We start from the raw sequence: 24,447 nt of genomic DNA, 5'->3' as shown, positions 1-24,447 counted from the left end.
TTCTCTTTCTGAACCAGAAAAATAAGCATGGGCTTGACTTATATGTTTCCAAGGGGATAAAAGCTGTCTGCAGAAACCTGCTTTGCCTTTCTCACTCAACTCCCATTTTTAGATAATCTCACACATACACACACACACATACACCTTTAAAAAATAGTGCCTATTTACTTCATCATGAAGTAGTACCAAGATCATGGTATTTGGGAGTCTTTTTCAAAGTCAACATGTTACCAGCAGAAATTTATTTTTGGCTATGTATTTATTCATTGCCTCTTGAAACATTCAGTGAACATGTACTACTTGCTCACTTCCATAAGAGGCACTGGAAGCATGAAAAAGATTTGAATCTCTGCCCTTGAGTAGCTCACGACTGCCCTAGGTGGGAGCCAGTCAGACATTAAAAAAAAAAAAAAAAGACAATGCATTAAGAGTGACAATAAGAATACATGGAAAGGGTTATAGGGATAGTTGGGTAATATTTTTTGAGGTCCACATGTTGTAAGGAATATTTGGATTCTTACAATAGTAACAAACCACTGGTTCCCCCCTTGCAGTCACGACCTGACAGTTTTACTGAACCAGAAAAGGTTACTGTGTACACAGTACATGTAATTTACACAAGAAGAAAACCTCATAAATTTATTTGTCTCCTTAGAGTGGTATTTCAAAGAACAAAATTATAGGTAGAACACAATTTCAATGCAGATGGTTAAGTATGCTTCGTAATTATTAGAAAATATTCAGAGCAGAACTTACGAGTATACTGCATCACTCTGGAGTTGTTATATTATTCTAGCAATACGTAATCGAATGGAATTATTTCCATATAATTTTCTAAGAACTGAGGCATTTCTGTGGCACCCATAACTTTGGAGGGCTTTATGTTCAAATACTCTTACTGGTTTTTATTATTATTTTTTGTATTGATGTTGTGATGAGTACCAACAAGACTGGGTTATTTTACTTACATAGTAAGTGAGGCCACTGGATTTTTTTGTTGGCAGAGACAGGTACTAAGTTTAGGGATTGTCCACCAGGTAGGAAGAGGAGGGCTAAATCTGAAATCTGAATTTAAGGAGCATTGGAAATACCTGCAGCCACTGAATTTCTTACCATTAATTTTTTCTCTCAAAACCATCTGCAGATGGGTGCATATTAATTGGCTTTGGGCATTCTGTTACCTAGCAGGAGTAACACATTAGACAGCTAAAATTAGCAGCGAGGAAAAAAAGGTGAAAATACAAAGCGTGGTGAATCAGAGTAGGTGGGTATTATAGCAGGAAACCCTGACTGCCAGGTGAGAGGCATCCTTCATCTCTGTGAGATGCGGAGTGGCAAAAGGTGCTTGAGGCATGTTACTGAAAAACCATGCTATCTCACACTTACATGCAGATCTGAGTGTGCAGGGTGACGACTGGGGTTATTTACGCTTCACACTGCCACACATTTTTATAGCATGCTTTTCATTTCATGGATTTGAATACATCAGTGATCAGGGTGATGTGTGAGCGGCAATGGAGGAAGCCAGCAGGAAAATTGGAAAGCAGTTGGCTTTCATCTGTTTTGTCTAAGCGTAGGGGGGGAAAGTCTCCTCAGCCTTAAAAAGCATTATAATAATGAAAATGTTAATGACCAAAATAAGAACAGCTACAAGTTGTACAGAGCTTACCATGCACTAGGCACTGTTTTATGTACATCATCTCATTTAATGTTGCCTGTGCTTCCCCCCATGCTCCCCAAACGGTAAACATCTCTTCCAGAACTGCTAGTTCACCTTCTCATAGCAACACCATAAAGGGATTGCACTTTATTTGCAATTCCAGATTTATAAAGTCTTCTTCATTCTTGACCTTGTTAGAGCTTTGAGATGATGAACAGAGTGTCCCTTTCCTCCTCACCCAAGGCCAGGCTCGGACAAAGGGAGTGTGCTTGTTGGCCAGGCAGCCCTGGACACTGACTGTAGTAGGAGGAAGACTCCTGGTACGTACGTCTCTACTGACAGACCTACAGAGTGGAGACCAGCAGCTACCGCCGCCCCACCTCCCTGTTTCAGTTCCCACCTACTTCTCGGACTCAGAGCCCTCATTCACTTATACACAGCGCCAGGGCAGGAGAATGACCTTCCTGCCAATCCTAACACCCTGCAATCCCAGCGAACACTAGTCACTGTTCTAAGGGTAAAGTGGTAACGAGGCAGATCCATCTTGGACGCCTTCCAAGAACCCTGGTGCCAAGAGGAAGGCCTGAGAAAATAGGCAGGGAAGAGGGAGCCCCAAATATTGTTAGTGGTTTACTACAGAGACTTTGTTGCTTTTCAGGAGAACCTGATCTCCCTTACCTGCCTGGTGCGTAGAGACTCAGACTCACTGTCCTTTAAGCAAAGAGGTGCTGCAATTCTACCCCTTTCAACAAGCTACTGATAGAAGGAACCAGTCACTAACACCTAGGGCACTTTTACTTTTTAAGCGCTGCCCCCCCCTCTTTTTCTTCCTTCCTTCCTCTATGTATTTTCTTCTAAACTTTGCTTTCGTTTGTGATATTTAGATATGCTGTTTTCTCTCCTCTGGGTGTGCTCTTGGGTTTGATCTAATTGGCCTGCTGTTCTAGTGTCATTTGGCATTATTGGGAAGATGAATGGGACTGGGGTCAGAGTTCAGCAAGAAGGCATCTGCTCACTTGCATTGCATACAAGTGCTCAGAGATGATCTTTAATGAAAGCTTGGAAAAGATTTGCATAGCGTAGGTTGTCTTCTAGCCCTCCAAAGCTGAGTGACCAAAAGGCAGCCCTTCTCCAGGGGGATCAAAATGGAATAAACAGGAGGTAGGCATATCTTCACAAAGAGTTCCCTGCTGGGGATGTCTTCTGCAGGACAGAAAATGGGAAAGACAGGGTGATCAAACTGGGAGAAGGTTGGAAATGGAAGCTCTTGAATGGGTCCCCACCACTGGCCTGTTTTGCTCATAGAACAATCTCACCAAAGAGGAGTTTCCACTCCACTCCACTCTCAAAGCCTCTCACCCAGTGTCTCCGCTGGCCTCAGGTTACTGCACCATCGCCACAGCGGGCTCAGGTTCTTACTGGGCTCTCTTCGCGTTGACAGTTCTTACACTTTACCAAGTAGCCAGAATCCCCACTTAGGAAGAAATGCTTTTTATGGCACGGGGTGGGGTGGGGTGGGGGGCAAAGGGGACAATGGATCTATTGTTCTTTTGGCCTTCTTGAATAGGGCAGATGTCTGCCTCCCCCGAACCCGGCCTCCAAAGGAGGCTGAGTATGGAGCCCTCTGAGACTCACCTTCCTCCCACTCCTGCTTTGTTTTCTGGAAGAAGGTTTTTGTATCGCCCTCCCCGCCCTCGTCCCACCAAACCTGTCTGGGGACCCCGGTGGACAGTTTTCTTTTTCTGCGCTTCACAGAGTGGAAGTTGGGAGGGGAAGAATGAAGCACAGATCAGATAACTCATTTTAATTCATGCGAAACCTGCTGCCCTTGGTTCCTCCTGGACCTCCGGGGAGAGGCACCAGAGTCCCCCACAGTGCAGAGGCAGGAGAGCGGTGCATGGGAACCCCGGAGCCAGCAGTAAAAATGCACGGAGAGGAGAGCCCAGCGAAGATGGATCGGGGAACTCGCTGCGGGCTGCGGGCTCCGCACCGCAGGTGCTGGGGAATCCCAGCGCGGGGCGCACCTTTGCTGTCGGGTTTCCCAGTTGCCTTCCGGGAAGCCGGTGGAGTCCCTGAGGCTCGGGTGGGCGCAGTCACGCTCGCCGGGACCCGCAGCTCTCGCTCCTCCCTCTGCCTGAGCTCCGGAGTGAGCGCTTAGAGTCCCTCTCTGAGCATGCGCAGCCCGGTGTCCTCCCCGCCCCTCCCGCCCCCAGGCCGCCCCCTACGCCCCCTCCCCGCCAGCCTTTTGCTCCTTCCTTTCATTAAACAAGCAGGAGATCCTGAAACCTGGACCCTGTGCCAGCGGCAGCACCGGAGAAGGCAGAGGCAGAGCACGGGATGGGCGCCGAGGGGGATCTGTGATCCCGCGCACCCCCACCCCACGCGCGCGCGCGCACACACACACACACGCATACACACTCGCACTAACACACACTCGTCCACGCCCGCGCCGCACGCTAGCCGGCTCGCTCTCCCACGCAGGCGGAATGCAGCAGAGCCCCGGGAGCGTGTCTCCGGCCGCTGCCTGAATGCACCTCGCTCCCGGGAGCCGGACGGCCCAGTAGGGCGCACCGGAGGACGCTCCGCCACCAGAGGTGAGTAGGGCGCCCGCAGCGGCGGGCTGTCCCGGGACTCCGGGCAGGGTCAGGTTCCCAGCCGGACTTGACGGTGCAGGTGGCCCAAACCCAGCTTGCGGGTTTCAAGGTGCAGATGAACACGGCGCTGGGGTTGTGCGAGGCGAGAGGGAGATCCCAGGGAGGGTCGCCTCCTTCGAGGTGTCAGATTGACCCAGCAGAAGGCTACACTGTCCCCGCTCGTAAACTTTCCTCCCTTGTCATTTGGGAAACGTGGAGACAAAGGGGGCGTGGAGGCTCCCTCTGTCCCGTTCCACCCTCCTGGCTGGATTCCTGGCTGCGACGGGAGCCGCTGTGCGGGGGCGCCCTGCAGGTAGCAGATGCCAAGTCCTCTCCGCCAGGGCGGGGGTTGGGATTCTCACCCCGAGCTGTAAGTGTGGCCGTTGAATTTCCTTCAGGCGGGGGCACCTGTCATCCTTTTCCTTCTCCCAACCCCGCACTCAGGCGCTTCGTAGCGGAGGGCGGGGGTGGAGGGGGGTTGTCACCTGGAGGATTGGAGGGGCAGCCTTTGGCTTTCTTATTCAGCGCCTGTGCCAGAGGCGCCGGGGTGAGGCTACGGTCAGTGCGGGGATGAATGATGAGTTACTGAAAGGCTTACCATAATCACCTCCTAGAAACGCTGGGCGCCAGGATCTCTCCTCCCCCGGGAAGGTGCTGTCTTCACGCACACCCAGGCGGCAGCACTGGGAGCTGGGCAGGGGCTGCTGTGGCAGCGGCTGCAGCCAGGGGAAGCTGGGCTTTATTTTTGCCCTGGGGTTTTATGACACACACGTGGAAAATGTGGAGGATTCTGGGTTATTTTTCTTTGTGGGGATATCGTTTTCCCTTTTAGCCACTTTCGTGGGAAAGATTCTCTGCAGCCCGATACCTAGCTGTGGACAAGCACCGTTCCTTCGGTCCCAGGGAAGAGCTCCCGAGAACAGGATTCCCCAAAATGCCAGCCCCATTGGGTCGGAGTCTCAGAGTGCGCCTGGGAATTGCCTCAGATCTAATGGCGCTTACAAACAGCAGAGACTGGGTCAGCGTGATAGGGGTCCAGGACCGGGACAAAGGCAGTAGAAGAGGGACAGATGATGGCCGTTTAGGAGAGGAGTGACTAGAGGCCAATTAAGTGGGAAGAGGTCGAGTGTGAGGCAAGGTACTCAGCAGTCTTATGGGAATTCATATATCACTTCTACTTCTGTTGCGGTAGGTGGCTTTTATTCATCAGTGGGACTCTAATTTGGAGGTTTCTGGAATATCACATCTGGCCCATAAAAGACTGGATTATTCCTTGGCTAACCTTTAGCACGATTACAAATCCATTCTCTAAGTCTAGAAAACACAATGTGTGAGGGTTTCCATCTTGACATTTTGTTTACAGCTGGGCCATGGGGTGGGCAGATAAGGTGTATTTTTGACTCTTCTCTACCTCGGGAGCTTTGGATTTGTAAAAGTGCGTGGGGACTCTGGAAGCCAAGCTGACCCTGACAGAAGAAGGCACTGGAAGCCGAGACCCGGGACCTGCGGCTGTGGGTTGTTAGGTGGTTGGTTCCCTCTTTACTTGGAGGTGACAGGTGGAGTCCTCTCTCTACCGCTTCGGGGACCTTTTCTGATTTTTGTTTCTAAAATTTTGTAGCTTTTTTGAAGTGGGAGAAAACATGATATACATGACGTTAATTGAGAAAGTTCACATATGAAAGAGACCTTGATTGGTAAGTCAACATAGTGAAAGGTGAAGTTTTTGAGAAAGGAAAAAAGGAAGGAAATTAGGACAGTGATGAGTGTTATGGAAACAGCTTTACTTTTATGATATTTTGAAAGCACTGTGGCATGTTAAAAGTAAGATAGAAACCTGAAAGTTGTTTTTTTTTTTCTTTTTTAAACTAGTGAAGTAAAGGCCTTTCCAGAAATATTTCCCAGAGTTAATTGGCATAGAAGGGGCTTAAGTATAATTGTCAGGATATGTCCTTTTTCCTTCATGGTGAACATTCTCATCATTTTCTTTGCCAAACTTGGCAAGAAAAATTTAAGATTTTTTTTAGCTTTTTACTAGCCCTATATTTTCTCTCTTTATGATTTACTTTCTTTTCCTACAGCTGCAAGTTCAATTTATTTTATTATATAAGACTGTACTTAGAAGTATTCATTATAAATTCACCTACCCCATATTTAGCATTGGAGGTAGTATAAAAATGTGTAACAGTGTTCTGATCCTCAGAGGGGTTTATGATGTAGTTGTAAATACAAGGCAGACACACAAGACGTAATTCAAGAGTAAGATAGCTCTGCATTTTACCATAAGCTCGTAACATGTATGCTATTTTCTCTATCCTTGCTCCTTGGGGGCTTTTTTCACTTTTAGACAGCATACCTCAGCACCTATTATGTAGTGGAGGCTGGAAAGAAAAAAAACAAAGGAAGTAAAATGTAGCTCCAGTTTTCAAGGAGGAGGAAACATAATATAGTATTTAGCCAACTGTGATGCAGTCTGATTAATCGCCATAATGCTAAGGCAAATCAAGTGCCAATAGTACAGACATGTAAGTGAATTTCTCCCCCCCCTTGGGGATATGAGCAGGCAATCTTTGAGATATTTTCAAAAATGAATAGTCCTCTACCAGGTAGGGAGGGATGGAAAGGACATCCCAGGCTGAGGAAATCTGTGAGGGTGTGCGATGAATTAGGGTAACTATAAGCCATTCTACATAGTAAGAGCACATGATGCTGGAGTGTGGATATGAAGATACAGCAACTGGATGATACTGATTAACAACTAATGTCATGGAGTAAATATTTGGCTACAGATACGCGTAGGATGCCATGGAAGCACTTAGGGAGGGCATCCACCTACAGGACGGAAAGGAGATCAAGAAAGTTTCTTAGGGAGCTTGAGGTGGCTGGTAATTGAAGGACAAGAAGTAGGGAAGGGCTTTCCAGGCAGAAAAAACTACGCAAGAGTTGGGAGTAGTTCTGTGTGACTTCAGTGAGAGATCTGGAGTTTTATTTTTATTTTTTTATTTAATTTAATTTTATTTTTTATCGATTATGCCATTACAGTTGTTCTATTCCCCCTTCATTCCCCTCCACCCTGCACCCCCATCCCCACCATTACCCCCCCTTTAGTTTATGACCATGTGTCTCAAGTTCTTTAGATTCTATATTTCCCATACTATTCTTGCCCCCCCCATATATTTTCTATCTACCATCTGTGCTACTTATTTTCTATACCTTCTCCCCTTTTCTCCTCCTCCCACTCCCCTGCTGCTAACCCTCCATGAGATCTTCATTTCTACGTTTCTGCTCCTGATCTAGCTGTCCTCTTAGTTTGCTTTTTTTGTTTTAGGTGTGGTTGTTAATAACTGTGAGTTTGCTGTCCTTTCACTGTTCATCTTTTTTATCTTCTTTTTCTTAGATAAGTCCCTTTAACATTTCATATAATAAGGGCTTGGTGATGATGAACTCCTTGAACTTGACCTTATCTGAGAAGCACTTTATCTGTCCTTCCATTCTAAATGAAAACTTTGTTGGATAGAGCAATCTTGGTTGTAGGTCTTTGGATTTCATGACTTGGAATACCTCTTTCCAGCCCCTTCTTGCCTGTAAGGTCTCTTTTGAGAAATCCGCTGACAGTCTGATGGGAACTCCTTTGTAGATGACTATCCCTTTATCTCTTGGAGTTTTAGTTCCATGGCATAGCAAACCATCGGGCCATGGAGATAGACAGAGATTAAATGTGAATGGAAATATCCCAAGCAAAAGAGCTTCAGTTTTATCCAAAAGGCTAGGAGAGAGTCTAGAAGTCGGGAAGGTTTGAGATGATCAGATACGCACTAGAGAAGGAAGGTCTGTGACCGCTGTGTGGAGGATGGGTTGCAGGTGGTGAGGCTGGGAGCAAGCAGCTTATTGTGGAAATACAGGCGTGAAATAGTAAGGATGGAGGCAGTAGGGGTGGAGCGGAGGACCTGGGACTGGGAGACAAGTGGCAAAGAGAACCCCGCTGATCTAAGAGGGGCCTCCCTCTCTGTGCTCCCCCTCTGCCCTCTTCTTTCTTAGCATTCACTTGCATGGCTCACTCTGCTGTATTTTGGGGTGGCGGTAGCCACAGCTGCACCTCCAGCATTCATCACAGGCTTGGTACAGAGTGGGGAATCAATAAATATTTGTTAAATGAATGATTAAATCAATGAATGAGGAGCTTCAGTCATGAAGTGATGATTCCTGCATAAGAAGAGTAGACTTCCATTTTTCCGAGGTGATCAAGTTTTGCGAGGTCAATGACAAAATGAGCCAGGGAGACTACCTCTATAAGGAACTGTCCTATGACGTGCCAATAAAAAAGCGGCATCATGACATGACATTTTTATATATTAAAAATTATATTGTCAGCCCCTCTTGCAGGCAACAGCATTTCGTGCCATTCCTGATTCCTAGCCCCCTGGCTTATATGGATTTTCTCATTTCAGGTGCTTTGCTTAAACTTTTCAGGTAATCTTGGGCCAGGGAATTTGTAAGAGACAGGGTCTCATTTAAAGAGCTCACAGCATCTTGGCATCCGAGGATGAGGGCTGAACCACGTGTGTTCCAGTCATGACCATGCAGCCCTAGGAATTGGGTCCCTTACTGAGCCAAACCCAAGTATATTGAGTTACAATCTTAAAATCCCAATAAGAGATCTCAGAATGGGTAAAACCATGAGCATTTGTTTTCAGGTTGACTACAGGGGCTGAAAGAGAAGGAGTTATCAAAGATAACGTCTTGGGATTGACCTTTGGCAGCTGGCTGAATGGCAGCAGAGGAAAGGGGGAGGGATGTGAACTTAGAAAAGTGGAAGTCTGAGTGCTATTTTGTGGAAATTAATTTTGGGGTGAGCCTGGAAGATCCTGGAAGGCACATAGCGCAGATCGCAGTGTGTAGTGATTTCACAGTAAGTGCCAGCTGTTGTTTTTATTAAGGGAGAGGCTGGAGAGAGCAGGAGAGCATAAGACCAAAGAGTTAAGTCTCAGCATTTAGCAAAATTTAGGAAGTAAGGAGAGAGACAAGTACCACAGACTACTCAGAAAAGATGGGAAAGAACCAGCATCAGAAAAAGCCTAAGGGACTCATGAGACGTGGTGATCAGACTTCACTGAAACCATCAGACCTGTGTGTCAGGCCTTGGGTGAGTGCCCACGTGTGGAGTCTCGTTTAATCTCCACGCTGCCTGAGGCTCCCTTCCCCATTCGACAGCTGAGGCGCCTGAGACAAAGATGCCAAGAGTTTGTCCGAAGTTACCAAGCCAGGAAGTGGCGGAATTGGGTCTCAAAGCGCATTTTAATAATCCCATAAACTGTCTTCTCTCATTAGAGGTGTAAATTACCAGGATGACTTTAAGTGCTAAGAGGTTGAAAAAGACAAAGTAGAGAACTAAAAAAAAAAAAAAAAACCAATGACAAGGAGTTCACTGATGACCATTTACAAGGCAATGTTAGCACAGCAGCGTGCTCAGGAGCCTGTGTCAGGGAGTTCAGTGGGGAATGGGAAGTGAGGAATCCAGGTGAGGTGTACATGTCAGTCATTTATGATGCCTGGTGGGGGAAAGAATTATGGCCAAAGGGGGGGGTTCAGTGAGCTTCAAATGCAGTGTTTATCAAAAGGGAACAGATGGAAGGAGCGGGTGTCTGAGCAGAGCAAAAGGTGTGGAGAATGAGAGAAGAGATTGTGGAGAAGGGCGCCTCCCTCCAAGAGCATGGAAAGGTGGATTTGAAGACAGGTGTGGGACATGCCCCTCTCCCCCATAACTAAATTACTGAGTGGCTTACTGACTCCCGGAGAATTCAGATCCTGGAGCGTTCTGGAAATGTCAGCAGCCTCTGAGTGCTGTACATTTAACGGTGTCAGTTGGGCATGCTGGACAATGAGTCTTGTCTACGTAGCACAGTGGCTGAGGACACGGACTTTGGAGTGAGGCTGTGTCTGAATCTTGCCTGTGCTACTCATCAACTGCGTGACTTTGGGCACATGATTTACTTCTCCATGCTTCCGATTACTCCAGTTCTTTAGATGGAGATAACCACGTGGACCCATGCCCTACAGTTCTGAGGATTAGATGACTTCGTGTTTACGAAGATTGGCATAGGTAGAGTAAGTGTTCAATAAATAGTAGGTATTATATGTGACAGCATGCTCGGGATTCTATAGATTGTGTGTTTCAGCATGGTTTAAAGATAGCTTGGTTGGTTGTAAATTGCTGGCGGTAACCCTGTCTTCCCAAGTGCAGGGATTAAATCAGCAGACAAACATGGCAGGGGCAGGCGAGCTCCGCCATCGTAAGTCTAGGTGGAGGAGATGCGAGCGGCGTGTGGCTGCCCAAAAACCAACCAAAAAGTTGGCTGGCTTTTTGGCTGGTCCTCACGTTCTTCAGGCTCATGGGCATCACACAACAGCTACTTAGCTATTCAGCAAATTGTTTTCAGGGAAGTGACGACATGTATTAATTACAGTGCCTCTTTGGTGCTGGGGGGATGTAGACTCTAAATATCTCAGATGTGAGGTTCACAACATTCTTTGAGAATTAAAAGCCTCCCTTCTTCATGGAAATGATTGTGGTGTGTTCAAAAATAGAACCCCAGTGGGTCTGGAAGCCCCATCCGCTAGGAAGGTGGCAACAGGGCAGTGAGTGAACCCCGGTCTGACCAGTACTGTTTGCGTTACACTCTGCCAAGATACTTTTTAAAAATTGTTCTGCAATCAAAGGCTGATATTTTTTGTTTCACTGATCCTATTTATGCTTCAGCTATCCTAACTTTATTACCTCAGTAGTGTCCCAACTGAGATTTTTGTGTTTTACTTTCAGGTCTTTGACCAAGCTGTTCTCTCTTTTTGGAATCTTGTCCTTGTTACCCCCTGCCTAAGTCCTTTAGGTCAAAATCACTTCTTGTGGAAAATTGCCCTGACCTTTTGGCATTATGGTTGGCTTCTTCTTTGTGTGTGTGTTTCTGTAATCCTCAACTTTGGATTTTTAGCACCTAACATAGCATTTTGCACATAATAATTGCTCAGCAAACATTTTGGATTGAATGACTGGCTGAGTGAATGAACCTTGTTCTTTTGAGTCATTGCTGATGCCCCTATAATGCAGCTTCGTGTTATAGAAAATCATAGAATTTTCAAGTTCAAAGTTTCACTGGAAAATTCTGTAATCATACTACCAAGAGCAACCAGATGAGTAGACTGAGCACCAGAGAGGCAGGGTGATTTGCCTGGGGCCATGTAGCTAAACTGCGTGAGAACTGATTTGCCCAGTTCCTGATTTCAGGGTCTACCCAGGACCAGAATCAGGGTGAGCGGAGGGAGGCAGAGTCTTGTGAGTGCAGGGTTGGTTCCTATCTTTATTTAAAATGTTGATGATTTGTTCCTCATGGATTTCTTTGCATTAATTTTCATTTTTAAAAATATTGCACCAAAATATTGTTTTTCTCAATTACTGCGTTTTGGGCACCCCTTTCAGTTTTGTGGCGGAAGCAGGTGCCTCACTCTCCTCACTGCCCTGAGCTCTGCACTTTCCAGGAAGTAGGAGGGGGGCACTCCCTAGCCCCCCAACAGTGGCGTGAGAATGCAGTGACACTGTGTGGCATGGGCCCTGGCCGAAAATAGCGAAGGAAACACCATGCGACTTGGTGGTGTGAGCTGTTGATAAACGTTTCAGGGCCTGGCTGACCTGCCAGTTAGTAAGCATTACATTCACAGTACAAAAGCAGGGGCAAAAGGAAAAAGTAAAAGTTGAGTAAAAGCTCTATCTAACTATTTCCTGTCTATTTATATATCTCAGGGCTAAAGGAAAGCATAGAGATTGTCCTCATTTATAAGTTCATGTATGTTGTTTATATGTACTATATTTTTGAGTTTCTTAACAATCCAAGATGGAAAAAGGAAGAAATTATTTTACCCAGAAACTTGGCTGGTCTTGGTTTATGGCATTACTGGCCTATTTTGAAGATTTGAGGTTAGAAATGAAAAAACAAAACAAAACTAAAGTTTGTCTTTCTGCCCCCAAAAATAGGAAAGGGAGGAAAAGAAGCATTAATGGAAAGGAGAAAAAGAGATAAATGGAGGAAATTTTGAGGGGAATATCTATCTGGTAATTAACATCCAAGGTACAACTGTCAAGTATAAAAGGGGTTTTATATATATGATTTCCTTAATTTCTACAGCTTGCTAGAATAGGTACTAATATCTCCATTTGATAGCTGAGCACACCAAGTCTTAGAAAGGTGAGTTGGCTTACCCAAGCTCTGAAAGCTAGAGCTTGATTCAAACCCTGGTCTGGGGTTAAACCCCTTTACTCATCCCACTTTCCCCTTCTGATTCTCAGAGGCTTGGGGTGACAGATCACCCTATTACCTTCTGCTGTCACCAAACCCTTAGGTGCAGGGCTTCGGGGGAGTATGTGGGGCCGATGGATGGGAAATGAGCAATCAGCTCCCCTTCTGCGATTATTTCCTCTTCCTCCACTACATTTATCTTTTCCCATTCATCAATAACAACAAGAAGCAGAGAGGCATATGCATAGGAAATAAATACTCCTCTTTGTGTGAATGTCATAAATTTTTATGCGACACAAATGCACGTATTTTACATTGCCTGCATTGTGTTAGAAGGGGCTTTCTCTGTAGGCATCAGGGTATCGAGTGTGTTAGCAGCGCTCCCCGGCCCACACGGAAGAGGAGGCGATCATAATTACTGGAGCAGATCTGTCACAATGAGGAGTAATGGGTTTGTGTGGCTGACAGTCAAGGGTTTCTGGGGTGCTCTTTTTATTGATGCTTCTGATGAATAACATGGAGCTGTGACCCCCTGACCCAAACATTTTAAATTCAATACCATCGCTGATCAAGTGAAAGCAGATATAATTAACCAGAAATAAAATCTAGTTGAGAGTGTTGCTTTGCCATTCATTTTTCCCATTTCCAGCCTTTGCTACTTAGCACTTCCTGGCACACCCACACACTCAAATGCTATGATAATCAGCCTGCAGCCTTCTCTCCTGAGGGTCACAGGAACTGAAAAAAAGGAAAGAAAAGTAAGACCTCTTCATTCACACTTGTATTAAATGGAAAAAAAAACATTAGCTTTGTGTGCGTGTGTGTGTTTTGCAGTATAAAAGCAAAGCAATATCTTTAGGTTTGAGAAAACCTTTTGGGTTGTTTTTCACGGGCTGACATACAACATGTGGCACAAACAATTCCTGGCCGGGCCAGTTGGGAACAATTAGACTATTTTAGCAATCACAAAATCAATGAACCTTCTTATGTAGGTGCTGCAACGCTGTACAAAATGCACATGGAATGAAGCCCGTGGTGTAGAAGTGGAGACCAGTCCCATTTCTGCTGTAACTTCTTTCCCAGAAAACCACTGTCCATTGTTTGGTGTATGTTCCTTCAATATTTTTGGTCCATTAACATTTAGATATCTTATTTTTCTAATGTTTTGAAAAATGTTTATTAAAAATGCCATTTTTCCATTTTTAAAAATTTAAGCTTTTCTGTATTTCTTCTGTTGCCATCAGTCCCGTTATATCCCCTGTCCCCAGCAGTCACCACACTGTTGTCCACGAGTCCTTTTTCCTTGACCCCTCCACCCTCTCACCTCCCCCACAGTAGCTGTCATCCTGCTCTCCATCTATGAGTCTGTCCCCATTTTCCTGGTTAATATGCTTCCTTTTTTAAGGTGGAAATGTGCTTTACGTATTATTTTACCTTGTACTGTTAGTTACAATTTCAAATGAAAACGATTCCTTTAGATTAGTAAGCATTTGGTAAATACTGCTATTGTATGACTGAATGCTACTTTTCATCCTAAAATAGATCTCAGCTGACATACCCTGGGGTCCTCTGGCCATCTGTCCTCATGTATATTTTGTAGATACCATCAATGAACAAATATTTTCTGAGCTCCTCCTAGGAGCCACCTACTACACCATATGCTTTTCAGGAGGTCACATCCTAGCAAGAGATAAAGTAATGAGAGGATTTAATTTGAACCTAATGAATGGCAACAGCTGTAAATTCTCCTTGACTCACAGAATTGCTGGAAGGGATAATCTATTCCAGTTGTCTTATTTTTTCCAGATGAGAATTGAGGTCCATCAAGGTTAAGCGACGTGTCCAGGGTCCCACAGCTGATGATTGGAGAGGCTGAGATGACAGGCTGGTTTTCAGCCTGTTATTATTAAGCCAGTGCTGATTCCATTATACCTGCCTGCAAAACAATCCTCACATCTGAGGGAGGGAACTAGGGAATTCACTTCCCAACACTAGTATGAGCAACGAATCCCTAGCAAATTTAAAGTCATGCTTTATGTAAATATTGTCACCTACAAGATGCTCTGGAGACCACCCGCCTATTCTCATACCCCTCCCCACCTAGCTAACTCTGCCCAATTTCATCTTTGCCTCCTCTTTGGCTAATCAGTCTCCAGTTTTAGCAACACCTTGAAGGTAGGCTACAATCTGACCCTAAAGTTGAGATGAGAGGATGCCCACATTACCTAGAGAGGGTGTTCTATAAACCTATTAGATTTATTTTGCAGTTTTGCTTCTTTCCATCTTGAACCTGAAGAAATGAGTTCCAAAATAAATGCATTTTTCCCCCGCCAGCTTTAATCAAGGCATCAACTCTTTCTTATATTAACTGATGACTTTTCTCCATGATGGGAGCATGAGGAAAACTCTAATTCTGAAATACCCTAATTGTCTTTTCCTGCTATGGAGGTAGGGTCATGTGGTAGATTGACAGCTTGGACCGTGGCATCAGGTGGAGCTGGGTCCCGGTCCCAGGTCTGCCGTTCACTGCCATTGTGATGGCAGGCCAATCCCTTAGTCTTTCCAAGTCTGAAATCGCTTGCCTGTGAGCTGCACGTAATAGAAGTACCCCTCCCCAACAGAGACTTTGTAAAGAATAAATAAATGACCTGCCTTAACACAGAGTTGAGAACATAAGGACTAAGGAAGTTGTAGCAACTGTTATTCATTGTTTATGATCTACACATGACATACAGTGGATACAACTCTCAGAACCACTTAGATGTCAAGTTTTAAAATACTGGGTTATAAAAAATACAGATTCACGTTAATCAAAATAAAATAAAATACTAGGTTGTCACCCTGTCTTCCATAACACTTTAATCTCCTTTTTGCTGTTGTTGTTTGAAATTAAGACTTAAACTAAGAAGCTGAAAATATGACTCATTATCCTGGTAACCCCTCAAAATTTGTCAGGTTTTGTCAAAATATCACCTTCATTTGCTGCTGACCTATGAACCTGGGAATTCAGAAGCAGAGCAAGATGTGGGGGAATGGAGGGATTTCATTATACATCAAAGCTTTGCATTAATCATGTGTCCATGATTTGGGCATCTCTGGACCACGCTGGGAGAAGAAGAGTTGTCTTGGGCCACACATTAAATACATTGTGACACAATCACAAAGAATTCTCATAGTGTTTTAAGTAAATTTGTGATTTGGGGTTGGGTCACATGTGGCAGGTGGGCTACCGGCTGGACACCTAAAGAATCAATCTCAGCCCTCTTTCTCTGCATTATTGTATTTTCATGGAAATGCTTTGGAACTGATGAGAATGCATGCCTTTCTCAAACCTTACGACAATGTTACTAATCATTACTGGTTAAATACGTGCCTTCAGTCTCGTTTTCCTAGTACTGGTAGGTACCCTAGATTCCGTATGTTTGCATACAATCTTCTCCCTCCTGTTCTTTAAGAGACAGGTACAAGCCACCCACCCAAAGGATACTTCCTGTCAAGGAACTTTTCTGGCCTTCCACACATTTCCTCCCGTAGGAAAGAGAAATATCCACCACCAAGAGTTTTCCTCATTTTTTTCCTCCCAGGTGCTAGACCCCAGCCTACCCCTATCCTAAAAATAGTAGTAAGTTACTTTTATGGTAGATTCAGCTTTCCAAGTACATTTGCTTCTGAACATCTAAGAACTACAGGAAGAAACTTGAGTACCCTTCTTTTTCCTCAAACATAATTCTGAATTATTTCTCGATTTGGTTTTAAAAATGGACTGTCCCTTATCATTCTACTTTGACCAAAAGGAAGTTTTGTCAAATTATAGCTACCTGGGCAAATGATAATTAACTGGGCGATATTTTATAAATGAAGGTGATTTCAGTATTGTTAAAATGTGAATAAAAAGAATAATTGTTCCATTGTTATAGGAGATGAAACAGAAACTTCACCTTAACAATTGTTCTGTGTGGGCTTTACCCAGGGGACTTTCTCTGGCATTTTTCCGGTCTTCTACCCTCTTTCTCCAGAGTCTCTGTGCCTGGCACTGTTTTCGTCTATGCTCTTGCTGATTTTAGACAGCCCTTGCTGCCATCAGTGCACGACTCCCAGCCCTCCCCCAGGTAATTCTGCAGCCCATACCACCTCCAGCCCTTGAAAGAGACAGAAAGATTATTTGGAAGTGGTGGAATGTAGTGGATGTATGAGATTTTATGAAAAGATCTGAGTTTGAGCCCTGACTATGTATACCACTTACTCACTGCGTGTCCTGAGAGTTTTCTTAACCTCTCTAGAATTAACTGCTTCATTTGTAAAATGGGGACCAGAGTAACTCACAAAGAATCATTCAGAGATAACGTGTGAGGGGGTAAACTCTAAAATTCTGCACAAGTGCTCATTTATTAATACATAATTTCTAATTCAGCACCACCATTTTATAGAAAATGAAGGGAAATGAAGTAACTCTTCCAGGAATGCGAGGCTCAAATTTTTACTGTTCATTTGGCAATTGAAAACCAAAACATGTAGCATAAATCAGATGGAAACGCACATGCTGGCTGAGAATGTAAATCACCCTGGATCAGATGTGCGTCTTTCTGACCTGACTCGGAAGTGTTCTGTGGTCAACAGAGTACATGCCCAGCATTCATACAGAAATCGCTTTACCTAGTTTGTCCAGAATCACTTACCTAAAGCTATTAAGTTTTATGGTTACTATGCTCCCTCTTTAATATGAAGTGTGCCTGAGATTTCCCAGAGGAGTTGAATAGGTTCTCAGCCTTGATTTTAAAATTGTAGGTGGGTGGGGGAGGGGTGCTTGCAGAAAAGGAAAATGAAGAGGTCAAAGGGAGGAGGGGTCCAAGCGGATCCGGGCAGAACCTGCTATTTTACATGAACCTAAGACAGAAGGAAGAGACCAGCCCTATCTCCGTGTTGGTGTGAGAGCGTCAGTCTCCACCAAGTTAGTGTGCCATGCCCTTTACCTCTTTAGCATTAGAGGAACCAAAACCATTTTGGATGAAAATCACCAGGAAAATTCAAGTGGATGAATAGGCTCGACCTGGAGAGGCTGACTGAGGCCTTAATGACGGGCAGCAGTTGAACTGGGCACATTCCTTTCCTTCGATTAGTAGACATCTTTGAGTATGCAGCAAATATTTTTTGAGTAGGCGAGTAAACGGAAGATTAAGTGAATGAGTAAGTGAGCTGAGAGTCAGGAATGAATGGGATTATCCTGAGCTTCTGAGAGTTGGGAGCCAGACGGGTAACAGCGACTTAATTGGGCAATGGGCAGGAGCGAACAAGGCAAACATGTGCTGGGTTAGAGATTTTGAATGATTGCTCTTAACAAATACGATTTAGCAAGACAGTGTTTGTTGAGAGGCTTGCCTCAAGGCTGTGTAGGTAATAAGCTATTATGCCACCTGATGCTTAAAGAGTTTGTGACATCCTTATACTTCCTCAGAGATGTACTCAGTGGAGCATAATGAGATGGGTGTAGGCTCTGGAGTCCAAGAGGTAATTTTCAGTTCTGCTTTGTTGGCTTTGATATGGGAAAGATATTTAGCCTTCTGGACCTTCAATTTTCTCATCTAAAAATGGGCCAATAGCACCTACCTCATGTGATCACTGTAAGGAGTGCCTGAGCTGTCTCTCCATCTCCTTCTTCATAAGGGTCAGTTGCCTTCTCTCCTACTTATTCTTGAACAAAATATTGACAACACCCTTTAGATAGAGACATGTTAAAAATGAATGAAGGACTGTAACTTCTTCCAACATTCAGAGACTCATATTAACTAAGCGACCCTGGTTCACTCCTACAAAATCCAATATACATTCTTAAGCATTGTTTGTGTTCAGAAATGCACTGAACTGAGGGCCTGCCAAACACAAACTTCACCTTACCAGTAGCTCCCTGTGCACGTTACCCAGAATAGCTTCTCCTTTGACCTTTTCCCGGTCTTGTGCTGCCTTTCTCTGAGCTCCCTTTCTTTTCCATTTCTTTTCATCTGTTCTCTTGACCATTTTAGACAGCCCTTGCTGCTGGGCCCTAACGCCCGACTGCCACCCCCTCCCTCCTTTGAAGTCTGTACCTCTACCCAGGGCAACTGGAGAACCACCAAAACCACGTTTTTCTCTTCTGTCATGTGCCCCAATTTGTCAACTCCCTTATTCTTATCAGAGCCAATCAAAACCCCTTCTTCTCTCTTAATTTTTCTAAACCCTTAGTTTCTTTAGTTTATTCTTGCTGTTGCTGTTCTTAACAAATTTTATAGTTAATTTATTTTTATGCATTTATCTTGGTTATGTGTCCCTTTAAGTATATAGGCTTTAAACTGGAGCCTATAGATAGCACCTTCCCTTCCCCGGCAGCATTTGTTTATAGTTTTTGAGTCATATTTTTACTCTTGAGTCTCTCCTCCCCCTGCATGTATACGCCTAGTCCTTTCAAACGTTTCTAGGGTTTTAGATGAAGGGATTTTGCTCCTTTCTTCTCTGTAGTCCTTGAAATAGTCCGAGTTGGCTGTCAGGAACTCTCAAGTTCCCATTTTAAGGACATTTCCCTCGCTCCACAGAGTTGTTGATCAGAGTCCACCCGATGACTTCATCTGCTCTTTGAGAAATGGAATCACAACAGGAATGTTAAGTGTGTATGTGAGCACTGGGTAAAGCCAGTTGTGTTTTAGCGGGTGTGTCTCCCCTCCTTGCTCTGCCTTGCCCCGGTGGCCATTCCGTGATTCATATCAGGAGCACACAAGTCGTTTTCTCCGTCAGCCCAAGCAGTGTCCATTATACTCTGACGGTGATATTACCTTAGTTGCTCTTTCTCCTTTCATTTTTTTTAACTCTCATTTTAGGTTGTAGCTGGCATGCATCCACTCTCAGGTGTAAACATGTGATTTCCTCATCATTTGATGCTCAGTATTTGTACTTTAAAAATACATGTTTAAATGAGTGCTGGTGAGGATGTGGAGAGAAGAAAACCTTCATGAACTATTGGTGGGAATGCAGGCTGGTGCAGCCACTTGGAAAACAGTATAGAACGTCCACAAACAATAAAAAATGGAGCTATTTTATGACCCAGCATTTTCACTTCTGGGTATATATCTGCAAAAACCCAAAACATGAATTCAAAAGAATTTGTGCACCCCTGTGTTCATTGCAGTGTTTTTTACAACAGCCAAGGTATAGAAACAATCCAATGTCCATGAGTAGATGATAAAAAAGTGGTAGTACATATATGTAGTAGAATATTACTTGGCCATAAAAGAGCATGAAATCTTACCATTTGCAACAGCATGGATGGACTGAGAGGAAATTATGCTCAGAGAAGTAAGCAAGAGAAAGACAATTACTATGTAATTTCACTTATATGTGAAATCTAAAGCACACATTAAATAGACAAAATAGACACAGACTCACAGATACAGAGAACAGACTGATGGTTCCCAGAGGGGAAGGAGGTCGGGGGCTGGAAGGAAAAGGTGAAGGGATAAAGGAATACAGATTGGTGATGACAAAACAGTCACGGGACTGAAAAGTCCAGCACAGGGAATGTAGTCGATAACGCTGAGATAACTATGGATGGTGCCAGGTGGGTACCTGAAATATCAGGGGGCACTTTGTAAAGTATATCATTATCTAACTACTGTACTGTAAACCTGAAATGAATACAAGATAATATTGAGTGTAAAAACATAAATATAATCAACTTAATTTCCTTTACAAATATGTTTATACCCTGGCTGGTACAGCTCAATGGATTGAGTGTGGGCTGCGAACCAAAGGGTCACAGGTTTGATTCCCAGTCAGGGCACGTGCCTGGGTTGTGGGCCAAGTCCCTAGGGAGGGCCATGTGAGAGGTAACCACACATTGATGTTTCTTTCCCTCTCTTTCTCCTTCCCTTCCTCTCTCTCTAAAAATAAATAAATATTTTAATTAAAAAATAAAAATATATCTGTAATGGTCATGCTCCCTAAATCCACCTGTGACTGCAGTTTACCTTGAGTGCCCTCCTGTCTTTGAGCAACCCTCCATTTCTTCTCTTGCCTTTTTTGATTGGCCATGTGTTTCTTTTTCAGAGGCTGCTAACTTTGGCTAATGTTAAGAACCAAACCTTTATTGTTGAGGGAGGTGCTTTTGCTTAGATAAGTCTTGTGATTTTCCTCAAATTGTGCCATATTGGTGGGTGGGCACCCAGCCTATTTTATAAAAGAGACTCAATTAATATTCGTCCATTGACCGACTGAATGAATCTCCTGCTCCTTCATTCCATTTGCCATAGTCGGGAGCCATTTGGCCCGAATTCCTTCTTTCTTTCCCTGTGCCTTGAGAACTGTGTCAGGAGAAATGTGCCCGGGGAGCAAGGCCATAAATAGATCATTACTCACAGGGAGAAATGCCAAGTAGCCTTGTTCTATATCCAGGAAAACATCGGGGCTCCTGAAAAGCAAAATGAAAAATGACAACTGAGCTTACCACTTCTTCTGGAAGACAAAAAACATAGACCAGAAAGGGCAGGATCGCTGACCTAGTGAGTGTTTGTGGTAAGGTACGCCAGGCCTGCCCTGAGCTAAGTGGGAACCGCAGGGGTCCTAGTGTCCTTTCTGTGCATTTCTTAGTGAGTCCTGCGTATTTCTGCAAAGTATCAGAGGAGATCACAACACTTCTGGATGCGAGACTGTCCTGGAGACATGGGGCTCATAATGAGGTAGTGAATGAACCAGATGACCCTTTCTAGGAAAAGGTTTTCTTTCTTTCTTTTTAAGGTAAATTATGAAGATGGATGTGATGCTGTTTCACTTCTGGGAGATTCTTAGAAGCATTGATTTTATAATAGGAAATATGCATATCTCCTAATGCATTTGCATTGAATGCCCACACTTCAACAGCCACAACTCCTCAGGGGCCAGCAACGATTTTTATTTCAGGGCCATTGTCGAAAGACTGGTCATTCACTAGAGTGTGCACGATGAACCCTTCAGAAACAGGAGATGAATAGCAGTATCTATAGCATATGATGGGTTAACGACCGTGCTATCAAAGAGCTCTACAAGTGATGAGAAATAGATAATAGTATAATGTACAAAGGGTATAAACAAGAAGCTCATAAAAGGTAAAATGCAAATAGGCAATGAACCTATCCAGGGAAGTTCAATTTCATTAGTAGGTAGAAAAGAAAAAAGTAAAAACTCAAGATACCATTTTGCAGCCATTAGATTGTTAAAAGATATTTTTAATATTTTTATTCCAGGGTTGTCAGTGTGTGTGTGGGAGTATGCATGTGTGTGTAAAAAACAGACATTTTGCACAGTGCTATTGGTTGTATGGATTATTGCAAGTTTTAGAACCTAATTGGAAAATATTTTTGAAACTGAAAATGTACACCCCTTATCACTCAGTAATCTGACTTTAGGAAAGACATCCTAAGGAAAGGATGGCCTGGATTTTTAAGGAGATATACTTAATGTATATAGACAAGAATACAGCATTTAGTAACTAAACTATTGAAAAAAATATCAGAATATTTATCAATAGGGCAGTGAATAAATTATGGAATACTAAATAAATGAAAATATTACACCACTTTGGAAAGCATATCTTTATGTTTACGCACATATGTTTATGCTCCATTACCCCTTGGCAAGTGGAAAAAGAAAATTAATAATAGTAACTAAAACATATATTGCTTACCATGTGCCTGGCACTGTTCTGAGCTGCATATATTACTTCATTCAAACGTCCAACTACCAATTTACAGTTGAGGAAATACAGCAGAAGGAGGTTAAATGACTTCCAAGGCCACACGAATGCTTCGTGGTGGAGCTAGGGTTTAAGGCTTCGTGGGATAGCTCCGAAGCTGGCGCTCTTGATGACCTGGGTGCCCTTTTTCTCAAGTGATGGTTGTTGTAAAATCCCATTTGTATATTAAAAATTAGAAAATAATTACATGTATACATATATATGTATGTATCTGTGCATATATACAGGTGAAGCAAAAGTAGGTTTACAGTTGTTTGTATGGAAAGTAATATAATAACTAGTAATAGCACAAGAATAAACTCAGAATAAAGTGTGTTTTGCATACTCCAACTGTAAACCTACTTTTTCCCACCTCTGTATTTAAATGTGATGCTTGTAATAACAGCCTTGATTATTTTTAAAAACAAAATAGATCCATTTGTCTTTGACCTTGTTACCCAAACAACTAAAATAGGAGCCTCCTTAAAGGTCTGTGATTTTGTTTTTTCAAAATTGATTTCAATTCTCCTCAATGTCTTTTTCGGCAAAAGATTTATGTACTGGGGGAATTTACTGTCCACTCTGTGTGGTAGGGGGGAATCACAGAGTGGTTTGTGTTTTCAGCATGAAGCCATGAATGGTAAATATAGAAAAGCAATGAAAGCTAAGGACAGTTGAACTTTCCATGTGGGGCTTGGGTCTCAATTTCTGATGCTCTGATATATGTGAGGAAGACATTCCGAGTGAGTAGCTGCTCTGTTTCCTGCCATTTCAGTTGTTCCTGGAGGAAGCAAGTGTGAAGGGATGGAGGATATTGTACAAAGGCTTTGAAGTATTGTGAAATAGCCTAGAAGGATGCCAGGAGCGGAGGAGGTCCCAAAGAATTCAGGAGAGAGAGAAGTCAGACAGAATTCAGGAGGTCCCAGGAGAGAGAATTCCGTGGATCTTGTCTCTCTATTGGTAGTGCTAAGTCAGTCGAAAACATATTTATGAGTCAAAATTGGCCCAAGTTGATGCCAATGAATGGAGGTATTAATTGACCCTGGACAAACCAGAACAATTCTCTTCTATTAAAACCTGAAATTCTGAACCAGTTGTGTACCACGGCCTCTTAGACTTTCCTCTGTCTTTGCTCTTGTCCTTTCATCTGCCACCTCCTACCTGGACTCTGCTTCTTCTTTGTAAACAAATCATTTCACTCAGATTCTACTGTCACTCTAGATCTACTTCGTTTCCTTCCGTGTGACATGATCCTGTCTAGTTTTCCTTTTGCCTCTCTGGCTTTTTATTTGCAGCCTACTTTTCATGCCCTGAAATGCTAGTGTTGCCCTGACTGGTGTGGCTAAGTGGGTTGGGCATCTTTGCTGCAAACCCAAAATTCCCCAGCTTGATTTCCATGCCTGGGTTGCGGGCCAGGTCCCCGGTTGGGGGCGTGCGAGAGGCAACCAGTGGATGTTTCTGTCTCTCTCTCTTCCTCACCCCCCTTCCCCTGTCTCTAAAAATAAATAAACTCTTTTTAAAAAGTTGGTGTTGATGAGCCTCCATTCTCTGCTTTCCACAATGCTCCTAGTATTTTTTCTGTTTTTGCCACTGTCCTAATTAAGGCTGTCATTATTTTTGCCCATACATTTTTTTCACTTATATCTTAATTGGCCTCTTACCTCCACACTTTCCAATCCATTGTAACTACCGCTATTTGATCGACATGTATAAAATAGGACTCTAATCATGTCTCCCCACTCCCCAGTAATTTTAGTAGCTCACTATGATGTCCAAGCTCTTCATCCTGGCACTCAGTATCCTTGGGATTAAACCCCAAGCTGGCTTCCCAATCTTCTCTCCTACCTGCTCAGGCTGCATAAGGTGCCTGGCCTTTCCACAGGCACCTGCACATTCTGACTCCCATGTTTCCAACCTCCTTGTGCCATGGTTACCTCTCAAAATGTTAACGTCCTTCAGAACCTACTAAAAAGTCTTCCCCTACCTTCTTAGATGCCCCTATGCAGAAATCATAGTTTTCTACTTAATTTCCCTGTTCTGGTCTATTCTTTGATTAGCGCTCATTTCCTTTTTGTTGTTGCTTCACAGCGATTTCGTGCATGTGTAGTCTCTTGCACTCCCTGGGCACCTTCTTGAAGATAG

General features: G+C 43.7%; 1 protein-coding gene across 3 annotated transcripts in view; it reads left to right on the top strand.

Moving 5' to 3' along the window:
- Nucleotides 1-4,093: 4,093 nt before the first annotated feature.
- PLPPR1 (phospholipid phosphatase related 1) overlaps nucleotides 4,094-24,447 on the top strand; it is a 228,965-nt gene continuing 208,611 nt past the window's right edge. For all 3 annotated transcript variants that reach the window (XM_037140814.2, XM_037140813.2, XM_037140812.2), the window contains exon 1: nucleotides 4,094-4,254. The gene's annotated coding sequence lies outside the window, so the exon portion shown is untranslated. The remainder of the gene's footprint in view (nucleotides 4,255-24,447) is intronic.

The sequence above is a fragment of the Artibeus jamaicensis genome, unplaced genomic scaffold (assembly GCF_021234435.1).
Source record: "Artibeus jamaicensis isolate MK-2021 breed Jamaican fruit bat unplaced genomic scaffold, CSHL_Jam_final scaffold_1964, whole genome shotgun sequence".
In the NCBI taxonomy this organism is placed as follows: domain Eukaryota; kingdom Metazoa; phylum Chordata; class Mammalia; order Chiroptera; family Phyllostomidae; genus Artibeus; species Artibeus jamaicensis.
The sequence above is the reverse complement of the archived record's forward strand: the minus strand, read 5'-3'. Positions and strand labels throughout refer to the sequence as shown.